This window comes from Panthera onca, chromosome B3 (genome assembly GCF_046562875.1).
Source record: "Panthera onca isolate mPanOnc1 chromosome B3, mPanOnc1 haplotype 2, whole genome shotgun sequence".
NCBI lineage: Eukaryota > Metazoa > Chordata > Mammalia > Carnivora > Felidae > Panthera > Panthera onca.
In genome coordinates, this window is record NC_138344.1 from 1553562 (window position 1) to 1564976 (window position 11415).

The 11415-nt window shown below is 58.9% G+C and overlaps 1 protein-coding gene across 1 annotated transcript in view; it reads right to left on the minus strand.

Annotated features, from left to right (window-relative positions):
- The window catches only part of CTXND1 (cortexin domain containing 1), a 35093-nt gene extending 31340 nt beyond the window's left edge, over positions 1-3753 (minus strand). The window contains exon 1 of the mRNA XM_078449097.2: positions 3601-3753. The gene's annotated coding sequence lies outside the window, so the exon portion shown is untranslated. The remainder of the gene's footprint in view (positions 1-3600) is intronic.
- Between the last annotated feature and the right edge of the window lie 7662 nt (positions 3754-11415).

Consider the following 11415-nt stretch of genomic DNA (forward strand, 5'->3'; position numbering starts at 1 on the left):
GCCACTTTGGGGTCTGTGGGTTCCATGGGGACGAGGCACAAGGAGGTGGATCCTTTAGAAGGACACACGGCCGAGGGCACGGCCTCCCCTCCCCCACTCCCTGCGCCCGCGGGGCATGTGTAAACCGAGGGTGTGACAGTGTGGCCCTGGCAGGGGACAAGGACACTGCTTCCCAGAACGGTATTGTGCTGGGCTGCCTTGCTTTCTATTAAGCAAAAAGATAATGGAGTAGAACAAAACAATTTTTTAATTAAAAAATAAATAATTAAAAACAATTTAAAGCATAAAAATAGGTTGTGGCCCTATATACTAAACATGAAATGTGTGCCTCAAGACCTTTACGGAGGCCCCCGGGGCACATTCCTTCTTGGGTCGTTAGAGGTTTTCCATCAGAAAGTCCCAAGAAGTTCTAGGCCAGGCGGGAACGTGTCAGGTGTGCATCCTCTGTCTGCACCTGTCCTTGACCTCGGGACGGTGACACCTTGAGGGTCAAGGTGACGGTGCGGGCCCTGAGGAGAGGGCTGGGGACCAGCAGTCCCGGGCGGGACAGGACTAAAGGGGCCTGAGGCCACACTGCGGGCGCGCTGAGGCCTCGGGGTGCTCATCCGCAGGGGCCTCGAAGAAGCCTGTGGCTCGGGGGTAAGTGGCAGGCTAGGGATTCTGGGATTCGGAATCCCAACCTGATACGCTGTCCTTCTACTGTCCTTGAAATAAGTTCCCCAAGGGGGCTCCGCCTGGAAGGGCCTGAAACATCACTGACCCTGGGGGCACAGCAAGGACACCTCCAGAAACGTCCAGCCATCGGGGCTGGACGCACAGAGAACATACAGAGGACATGTCCACCATGAACACGGGGCGGACGACGGCAGGAAGGTTCACAGGACTTCTGTAAAACACCTGCTGTGTGCGAGGCTCATTCATACATCGCCCTCTCTGACTCCCACAACCACCCGGCAAAGAAGGCGATGGGTCCCTGAGTTTACAAACGGGAAAACTGAGTCTCGGAAGCAGTTAGAGCCCACGCACCGAGGGCCTGCCCCTGCGGCCTCTGTATGACTTAGCTCACTTAATTTCACCCTCACAAAGCGCAGCTGGTCCTCGCGGCTCGGCACGAGTACACTTCCTTGTGTGGCGCCTGAGTCCCGATCACGGACGTTCTCTGAGCGGCGACCCCGGGCAGGTGGAGCACAGGTACGACACCGGTGCTCCTACCCTGAGCCAACCTTGGCCAAGCCCCGCTGCTCCTCCGATCACGGGGAAGCGAGGATGATTGTCGCCCTGGGAGTTCGACAACAGCACGTACAGAACGCTGAGCATACAGTAAGCCCTTCGCTAACGAGACGGGCTTTCAGGTGCTGGTTCTCCCGGGTTTTACGAACGAGAGGATCGAAGCCCGAAAGGCAACTCGCTTCCAGTCACCTGACCACGGCGGCACAGCCAGGCCTGAATGCCGACCCGGCCGGCTGCAGGCGTCAGGGTTCTTCCTCCTGCGGACACGAACGCGAGGGGCGCTGATTTTCGCAGGGCTGATCTCGGGTCGTCAGGAAAACGCCCGGACTCCCATGAGCCAGCTGACTGTAGGGATGTTTTCTTCCCAAACCATGAAAATATCTGACAGTGTTGTCCCTCCTAATGTTTTCACGTGAGCGCCAGGTATCTGAAGAATTCACTGTCGTGGACGGGTTCCAGAGCCCTGGGTGCCAAAACGCAGAGCCGTGATGGTCCCCTTCCAGGCCAGAACTTAGCAGAAGCATTAACCTCAGAGTCCTGGAACGCTGTCAGCTTTATAAACACTGCTCTTTCTATTGTGGCTGGACGGGAGAATTTGAGGACATATCGCCATCTCATTTCCCACTGAAAGCATGTCAACACTGCTACACTGAATAGTACTCTGCACCAAGCCCCTTGGGACTGAAGATTTTGAGTCTGTGCCGCGATGGTGTGGTCTGGAGCGTAAATATCTTCCGGAGAAAGATTAACTAGCAAGGCAGTATATTCAGAACGGCTGCCTGTCTCATTAACCCAGGAAGGAAATAAACCGGAAAGGAGCGGTCCTGTACATCGCAGCCTATAAGCGGTCCCCGAACACCGAGACCAACTATTTTTTTCAGGCGAATCAAGGTTTCGTACTGTCGAAAAAAACCTATTTATTTCACCATAACCTTGTTCAATTTAAACTCACATTTCAAGTACCTAATGGCCAGGGGGTTGCTATAATTCTCCAAATTTGCTCGAGTTCAGAGAGACACATTACACTTTGCACATTCGTCATGGGCATGTTGTTCATAAATAATAAATACGGCCGAGAAAAATGATCAAGGCGTTAATCGCCCAGGACAGGAGTATACTAACGCAGAGATCGCACTGAGTAAGTGAACAGCTTACCCTCAGTTTCTCTTTTGGATAAATGTGAAGTCATCAGTTTTCCGGAGGTAAGGGCTGGTTTCCATGGCTTCCCTCCCAGAGGGTCCTCAAAGCTGGCCTTGTACTGAGGTGTCCCTGAAAATGGAACCCTCGTCCAAATGCAAGGCGGAGCCCCCTCTAAGGCCTTGGATGTTTGGCTTTACGCTGCCCTAAGCCCATTCTGCAGGTTTGCAAGGACCACAGTCAGGTGATTACACAGGGGACTGAGTCCCACAGCCCCCGGGCGCAGACCCCCTAGTCCACCGGACAGAGTTTAGTAAAAGAGTAGGACTGTGTCCGGGTGCTGATCCTGGCTGGGATGCAGGGAGGCTCCGGGAAGCCCGCGCAAGGATTGAGACCCCGCAAGCTGACACAGACGTGGATCAGGACAGAAACTTCCCCGGCCGGGGCCGCGTGAGAGCCCTGGGGCTTTGTTTCCGGGTCCCTGGGTCCCCCGCCACACTGTGGCCTTAACCCAGAGTCTCGGTGAGAAGGTGCATCACCTTGGGCTTCTCTGACAGCCTTTCCCTTCCAGAACTTTCCCTGGGGGCAACAGAGACTGTCTTAAAGAATTCGGTTCCGCGCCACATTTCCCCAAAACGTCTCCCAGAGGCATCCTCACTCCTGCACTGATGTGGGGGAAAGACTGGGCTGGTTGTACTAGGCTTTGGGTTAGATCAGGACAAAATGTGACACTTGACATTTTAGAAAAGCTGCCACTGAGAGAAGTTTTCCCAGAAGTTACATCCCTTGTGACCTTCATCCGCTAAACGGAGAAAAATCCGGCCCATGTAGCTGTCAGCGCGAGAAGGGACTGGGTTTCACGCACTGAACTTGACAAGAAGGAATTTCTAACTTTGATTCCGTTTCAACTCCCCCCCCCCCCCCCCCCCGCGTCCCCGCCTTGGCACAGGGCCCCGGCCCCGTGGGGAGGGGCGGCTCGGTCTCGGGGGACCCCCCCCACGCCCTCTCACCGCCCCCCCCCCCACCCCGCACCTTGCGAGCTCCCGGCCCCGGACCCCCGAGCCCGCAGGCACCGGCGGCCGCGGCTCCCCCTGCACCGCGCCCCGGGGCGCAGGGGGCGGCCGACGGGTCCCGGACCCCGATGGGCGGACCCGCTCCCCGCGCCCAGGCTGCTGCGCCCCGTTCCCCCGGCTGTCGCGGCGGCGGGTCCCGGGGAAGCTCGGGCGTCCTTACCTGGCGAGGCCGTCCCGTGCGCTCGCGGGTCCCGGGGCCGGCGGGGTCGGGGCGCGGGGTCGGGGCGCGGGGCGCAGCCCAGGCCCGGCTCGGCGGGCGGGCGGCGGGCGGCTGCGGCTGAGTCAGCGCCCCGGAGGCGCGGGCAGCCCGGCCCGGCCGCAGGCGGGGGCTGTGAGCGGAGGCGCGGCCGTCCCGGCGCTTTAAAGGGGAGGCGGCTGGAAGCCGTTCAAGCGGAAACGCATGGCGAAACTTCACCCTAGCGGACGCGGGGAGGGGGTGCGGGGAGGAGGGGACGCGGGGGGGGGGGGGGCGCACGGAGAGGAGGGGGCCCCAGGGGAGGAGGCACGGTGCCAGTGCAGGGAGAGGGTGCGGGGAAGAGGGGGTGCGGCGTGCAGGGAGGGGGCGCGGGGACGAAGGGGTGCGGGAGGGTGCGCGGGTAGGAAGGGGTGCACAGGCGGGGACGCGGGGAGGGAACTCGGGGAGGAAGGGGTGCTGGGAGGGGGCGCGGAGAGGGGGCATGGGGAGGAAGGGGTGCAGGGAGGAGATGAGGGGAGGGGTTGCGGGGAAGGAAGGGGTGAGGGGAGGGGGCGCGTGTAGGAAGGGGTGCACAGGAGGGGGCGCGGGGAGGAAGGGGTGCGGGGAGGAGATGAGGGGAGGGGTTGCAGGGAGGAAGGGGCGAGGGGAAGGGGTGCGGGGAGGAAGGGGTGCGGGAGGGGGTGTGGAGAGGGGTCGCGGGGAGCAAGAGGTGAGGGGAGAGGGCGCGGGGAGGAAGGGGTGCAGGGAGGGGGCGCGGAGGGGGCGCGGGGAGGAAGGGGTGCAGGGAGGAGATGAGGGGAGGGGTTGCGGGGAGGAAGGGGCGAGGTGAGGGGGCACGGGGAGGAAGGGGTGCGGGGTGGAGGGGCGCAGTGAGGGGAGGGCACGCAGCCTAGCCGCCCCCATGGCTCCTCCAAAGCGAGCCCTCAGAGGCTCCCTTGACGGGGACAGGGACCAGGAACGGGGACAGGGACGGGTCGAGTGCCCGCTCAGCATCCGCCTGCATTATGCTTAATAGCGAGCCGAGCGTTTCCACCAAAGTTGGGAGCGAGGCCGGGGCGCTTTGCAAAGTCCGGCGATGCGAGTAGAGGCGAGAAGGAAAAGGCTGTGAAACCCCAGGTCGCGCCTCTGCAAAGCCAAAGCCCTTTTCGCGAGGGTGCTTTCTTTGCCACTGGGAAGCCGGGACGACGGTTTCTGTTTGCAGCGGATGTCACGGTCCAGACTGAAGGTGGAAATAGCCGCGTCCAACGACCCGGTGGCTTGCGAGACAGCGTCCAGACGCCCCGCTTCTCGGGCGCCTGCTGACCAGCGCGAACCCGAGTGAAGACTGAAGTGCCCTTTTGAAGGGCAAAACCACACACAGCTAGGAACAGACACGTGTAAGGGAATGTGGTCTGTTTTCTAGAAAACGAAAACAAACCCAACGGCTGCTCTTTAACGGGGGGATGAAGGAAACTTGAATCTGCTAAGACACAAGCCTCGTTCGTGGACGGAAAGCAGCGGGCTCTGGAGCCCTGCCTACCGCGTCCCCGTCCGGCACCAGGTAGAGTTTTCTCTTCAGCCTGACGCAGGGATTTGAGGGCTCGTGTGGAAGGGTAGAGAACCGTCAAGGAGAGGTTGGCGAAGCAGGACGGGAGGGAGGCCAGCCGGCTGGACGGTGCCGTGAGAGCCGCGCCTGGACGAGCAAAGGACGTTCAGTGCGACCGCTTCGCCGAGGGCGTGTTCACGTGCATCAAGGCGGTCTGTCCCTCGCCCCCCTGTGGTGTGGCGACCACTACTGCTGGCCCTCGCAGATAAGGACGTGCAGGTGCCGTCACCCAGCAGGAAGTGGAGGGTCAGGGATCGGAGGCGGGCCTCCGTGCTAACCCCCCGGCACGAGACACTGCCTCTCGCGCAAAGCACCAGTGATGAAAGCAGCAGGTGACTGGCCAGAGGCGGCTGCTCTGTACGCAAGGGTGAAGAAGCCGAAATCAGAGCTTTGTGAGGGACGGTGGTGTGTGACGCGGTGCCCCGAGTTGACAGAATTTTTCAAGACCCGGTATTGGCATCACTAGAGAGTAATTACTGGGGGCTGATTAAGTTCTTATTCTGGGAGCAGGATAAGTTCCAAACCCATCAAATAGTGGGTGAGGGGGCGCCTGGGTGGCTCAGTCGGTTGGGCGTCCGACTTCGGCTCGGGTCATGATCTCGCGGTGCGTGGGTTCGAGCCCCGCGTCGGGCTGTGTGCTGACGGCTCGGAGCCTGGAGCCTGCTTCGGATTCTGTGTCTCCTCCTCTCTCTGCCCCTCCCCTGCTCACGCTCTGTCTCGCTCTGTCTCCCAATAATAAATAAACGTAAAAAAGAATAGTGAGTGCAAAACAGTGAAGTGAAAACTAGTAAGGGGAATATGGAGGTAAGTATTTATCATAAAGCCAGGATTGTGAAAGCCTTTCTAAATATATCACGAAACCATAGAGTAAAAGACTAATAGATAGGATTATAAAATATACAAATAAGTGTCTTTATTAAAATGAAAACACCATAAACGGAGTTGAAAAAGTAATAAACTGGAAAAAATATTTGCTCTCTATATGACATGGGATTGCTAAATTCAGCTAAGGGAAATACAAACACCTGGTTAAATTTGAATTTCAAATAGACGACAAATAATTATTTAGTATACATGTGTCCCATTCATTATTTATCTGACAGTCAAATTTCTTTTTTTTTAATTTTTAAAATATTTATTTTTGAGAAAGAGAGAGACAGAGAATGAGCAGGGGAGGTGAAGAGAGAGAAGGAGACACAGAATCCGAAACAGGCTCCAGGCTCCGAGCCGTCAGCACAGAGCCCGACGCGGGGCTCGAACCCACGCACCGCGAGATCATGACCTGAGCCAAAGTCGGACAGTTAATCGATTGAGCCACCCAGGCACCCCTCTGGCAGTCAAGTTTCACTGCGTGTCCCGCATTTTATCTGATACCCCTAATATTACAGCGACATTTGAAGGTAGAACATTCACAAAGAACCCTTAGGATCATCGCAGAGAGATGATCATCCCAATACAACAGAGAATAAAAGAGACGAGCAGACAACCCACGAAGGAGGGGATGGAAAGGTCCAAGAACTAGACCAAAACAACCATCTTGCTGCAAACGAGAAGCTCAGAAAGTTGTACTTTTTACCTACCAGGCTGCAAACTTTCAGATATCGACAAAGTCCAGTGCTGCTGTGGGGCTCGGGGAGAGAGGCGTCTCCCACTGTTGATGAAAATGTGCATTAGCACAATGTTTCCAGAAAGCAGTTTGAGAACAACTATCTTAGTACTTGACGTACTAAAGCACCCTCTTGCAGAGGGGAAAACCGGACAGAGAGGGCGGGCAACTTTCCCAAGGTCCCACAGCAGGAAAAGGGGGTCCTGGGACCTAAGCGGACTGGTCTTTGGGGACCAGTCTCAGCTCTCGTGCCGTGTCGTGTGGTTGATGGAGTCTCACGGACGGCACGCTGGGGGGACTTCATCCACAGGATGGAAATCCATACGGTCATGGAGAGGACAGCACGACCCTACGTATTGGCATTGAAGGTGTTGGTGACGTACTATGAAGTGAAAAAGGAAGTTTCCAAAAGCACATTGCTATAGACTGAAGGTCTGGGTCCCTGAAAAACTCGTATGTTGAGACCTAATCCACTGTGTGAGGGTATTAAAAAGGCGAGGCCTCTGGGGAGGGATCAGGTCACGAGGGTGGAACCCTGCAGAATGGGATTCGTGCCCTTACAGAAGAAGGGACCCCAGAGAGCTCGGTCACCACTCCACCCTGCGAGGACACAGTGGGAGGGAACACGTCTATGACCCTAGAAGTGGGCCCTCACTGGACACGGAATTGCCCGGCACATTGATCTCGGACTTTCCAGCCTCCAGAACTGTGAGAACTAAGTTTCTGTTCTTTAGAAGCCACCCAGTTTATGACACTTTGTTGTATCAGCCTGAACAAGCTATGACACACACACATGGTATGACCCCATTTCTGTAAAGGCAAATTTATTTACATACGTCTGCACGGAGGCATAGAGATCTGTCTGAATGAAGAGTCACTCATATGTTAAGACGCTTTCTTCCCGACCGATGGGATTTCAGCTGATTTGTTACTTTCTTCTTTATGCTTTTCTAAATGGTTTTAAAATGATGAACATGTACTGTTTAAATATCCAGGGGACGCCTGGGTGGCTCAGTCGGTTAAGCGTCCGACTGGGGCTCAGGTCACGATCTTGCGGTTTGTGAGTTCGAGCCCCGCGTCGGTCTCCGTGCTGACGGCTCGGAGCCTGGAGCCTCCTCGGATTCTGTGTCTCCCCCTCTCTGTGACCCTCCCCCGCTCACACTCTGTCTCTCTCTCTTTCAAAAATAAATAAACACTTAAAAACATTTAAATATCCAGGAAAAAAATAAAGAAAACAAAGTCTTCCCATTTGACGATTCGGTCCTTCAGGATCTCGGTGGTCTACGCTTTTCCCAAGCTTGCTAATCCCTCCCTCCGAATTCTGAGAGCTTAGACCCCTGGCTAAGGACTCAGCCTGGGGGGTGCGGCAAGGTCTCTGCCCAGGTCCGTCCCCGCATCCCTCCCCTCCCGCACCCCCCCCCCCCCGCCTGCCCCCTAGCTGGGCGGGGAGGCCTTGGAGCTGTCCCAACGGGCACTGGCAGCCCCGGGAAGTGCCGTCCGCTCGCCGGCCCGGGGTCTCGGCTGCGCGGTGAGACGCGAAAGTCAGGGTTGTCGCTGCAGGGGACAGGGATCCCACTTACACTAGGTGAAGGAAGGAGGCACGTTCCCGCAAGGATCAGAGGGTCCGGGCAGGGAAGACGACCGGGGCCGGGTAAGGACTGGGACACACGGGAGCCTACAGGGCCGCAGGAAGCACTGGACGGAAGGCTCCTCTCTCCCCTCTGCCCCCGCCTCTCCCCTCTCTCACGCCACCCTGGCTTCCTCTCCTCCTCAACCCGCAGAAACAAAGCAGTCACCCGAGCTTGGTGAGGCAGCTTCGGTCACCCAACGACGTCAGTTTCCTCGGTACTTAGTTTTACAATTTCCAAGTCAGGGCTTCGCGAGCTCAGCCTGGTACGAGCGTTCGCGCCGTGCGTCCATTGAGGACGGCTGGGCTCCGTGTCGGGAGTCCCATCTGGGACCCGGGCTGGAGAAACAGCCTGTCCGTGGGGCACTTTTGTCTACTGGCAGAGGCGGAGTGCGGGCGGCAGGCCTCGGGCTGGCTCTCAAAGCTGCTGCCAGAGAAAGTCGTGCGGCCAAGCCCAGCCTCAGCGGGAGGACGTCGGCGGCTCCCGGGGACAGCGCTGCCCTTTCCCACGGTGGCAAGGGGACGGGGTCCCGGCGGGATGTGACATCGATCGCCACCGCCACCGGACGGAAGGGACGGTGCTGCCGTGTTCTGGCAGGTCTCCACCCCAAGAAGAAGATACGAGCACGTTAAGCAGACAATTGCGCCAATCTTGACCCCGGCGGTCCTGAGGTGAGGACCGCGCCATCCTGGAAATGGGCTGAGAGGCCCCTGGGGCAGCTGGGGCAGCTCGGCGTGGAGTCGGACGGCCCCGAGGGGAAACCAGCCCCCCTTGGTCGGCGCCCACTGGGAGCAGATCGGCGCGGCCCCCCTCAAAGGGGCTCCAGTTTCCGTCTGAGCTTTTAGCGGTCGGACTTCCTGTCTCACACCGAAAGTTCAAAACAGGTGGACTTGAACGGAATTCGGCAGGTGTCGCTCACGCGGGCCTGACTTCGGCGGGTATCTGAGCGCTGCAGCCAGCTGGTGGGGGAGCGTGCTGTCTTCGCGGTAGGGACGGAGAAGGGCGCGTCACCGTTGGCGTCGGCCCGTTCTCCAGCAGCGCCGTCAGGGGCCCCGGATCCGTGCCCGCGGGCTCCTCGCACGTTGATAGGTGCCAACGCCTTCTGTGCAGCAAATCGCGTGCGGCTGTGACCGCATCGCAAAGCAGGCACGTGGCTTCCCGGCCCCCAGTTCCTGCCGGTGGCCCAGGGACTCCTTTGCTGCGGTGGTGGGACCCACAAGGGGACAGCGGGGGGGGAAAACACTGCCAGAGCGTCTGGCTCCGACCCAGCGTGGGATGGACTGTGGCCGGACGCGGCCCATTCTCTGCCTGAAGAGAGATTCAGCAGGAGGGTGGGCGAGGGCACTGGTTTACGAGAGCCAACGGAAGATTTTCAGGAGTTTTCAAGTCGGTTCTTAAGCCACTGGTAACTGAAGTCACTCGTAACGTTTTCAGCCCTGCACTGGGAGGCGCCTGCCTGCGAGCGGCCGGGACTCTGGGCTCTGGCAGGGGCTGGGGAAGGTCGTGCTGGTCAGTCTCCAGGCTGCTTACGGCCTGGGCTGGGACGGGCAGCTTGCCGCCTATGGCTGGCAGGTTCATGGGTCCCGTCCCCCACGGCCTTGTCCTGCGCCCCACGGGGAGGGGGCACCCGGACAGCCCGGGTCTGCCGTGTGCAGGGAGGTTTGGAAGCAACTGGTGCCCCCTCTGGCTCCCTCTTTACAGTTACCGATGAACTTGCTCCTGCCTACAAAATGCAGGAATGAGCATTTCAGCCGGAGCCACGCCTTTCAAACCTGTGATTGCCCTGCACAGAACTCTCCAGTGGTTTTCCGTTTCACTCGGAGGGAAATCCAAGGTCTTTTGGTGACCGAGAAGCCCTAGGAGACCACCCCGGTCGTTCTCTGGCCTCCTTTTCTACCTCCAACCCCACAAGCTCCTCCAGCCAGGACGGCCAGTGGGCTCTCCTGCTCTCCCCAGTCGTTCCTGCCCCAGGGCCTTTGCACTTCCGGCTCTCCTTACTGGGACTTCCACTGCTTCCATTACTAGGTTCTCCCACCAGAGATTGAGAAGATGGGCTCTCTCTCTCTCTCTCCTTCCGTGGCTCAAATGTCAGGTAACTTCCATGACCATTCTATGCAAAAGAGAAACTCTGTCCCTTTCACTCTGTCTCCGCTACCTTCTTTGCGTGTTTCTAGCATTTGCCACCCCCCCCCCCACCAGGGTGCACGCACACTCACAGGTATGTTTCTTTGTGGTCTATCTCTCTCCGCTACAGGCCCCGTCCATGAGAGCAGAACTGTGTTTTGTCGGGTCCTGCGTCTTTGATGACTGGCCCAGTTGAGGACGTGGGTGCTTGGATGGGCTGCCTGCTGCCTCCCGGGGCGGAGGGGTGCTGGGTGCGGGGCGCTGGCTCCCAGGGGGCCCTGCCTTGGGGGGGGCACGGCTGTGGGCTGCTACCTGATTGGCCATTGGGAAAAAGAGGCACCGAGACCCTTGGAGAAGCCGTCAACGGCCCGGGAAGAGAAGGCCGGGCAGGGTTCCGCACACACCCTTGGCCAGCGCCCCCCCCCCTCCCCCGGCCTCCTGCTGTCCCTCAGGCCAGGGCACGAGGCGCTCTGAGCTTCCTGCCCGCGCTGGCTTTCCCCGCCGTATCCCTGGATGGCCGACGAGGCAGCTTTTGAGGGAAAGCTTTTTGGAAAATCCCCAGCTGTTGTCCGTTGTCTGCACCACGGTGCTGTTGATGCCTGTGCTCTGGGCTCCCTGCCTCCCCGGATGACACAGCACGGCCGTGGGCTCCTCCCCCCCCCAACCCCGGCTGCCCGGGGCCAGGACCTCCAGGCTGATGGTGCTCTCGCCGAGCTGGGAAGGCCGAGGGGACAGACTTCGGTGGCAGCCCATCCCTCCTCTTTGCATTTTGGGGAAGGCTGACGGATGACCCAGGCGTCGAGGAAGGTGCTAGGAAACGATCCGGACAGGGACAC